Genomic DNA, 565 nt, shown 5'->3' with positions numbered 1-565 from the left:
AGCGCCGCTCTCAGCCATAAGAATATCCCGGGTTGGGCACTACACAAACGGAAATGCTGTCGCATAAAGCATGGGAAGAGGACGGGGACGTCGTGGCATATGGGGAGGAGATGGTGGTGGGCGGAGGAAGAGAGATGGCGACGACTTCAGAGTCAATGGCATTATTTGTTGATTATGTAAAGCTTTCCCAACAGCAAATATATGCTTGGACGTTGCTTGCACATTTGCTTCGAGAAGCACTTGAAGGAAAAAATGGAGAACAAATTTTGTATTTGACTTTACTCGGCACAATCTCCAGATATTTATGGTAGTGCCCAGAAAGAATAGTTGCATAAAAGTTTCTTCAGATCAACTTCGGACTATTCCAGACAGTCCCAGACAACGACGGCTGATGCCAGCAATTTGGCCATTTTCTCCAGATTCCTCCAGAGCAGGTTTTCACTGGGCCTCAATCCTAGGAGGTCAAGAGGATTAAACACAATGCTAAACCAGCTGTACCAAGATGCCTTTGGGTGAGGTAGATACTTTGTGTTACACATGCCTACTATTTGGCCACTTTCCTAGA

This window comes from Laccaria bicolor, genomic scaffold (genome assembly GCF_000143565.1).
Source record: "Laccaria bicolor S238N-H82 LACBIscaffold_13 genomic scaffold, whole genome shotgun sequence".
In the NCBI taxonomy this organism is placed as follows: Eukaryota; Fungi; Basidiomycota; class Agaricomycetes; order Agaricales; family Hydnangiaceae; genus Laccaria; species Laccaria bicolor.
Note: the sequence above shows the minus strand (reverse complement) of the source record.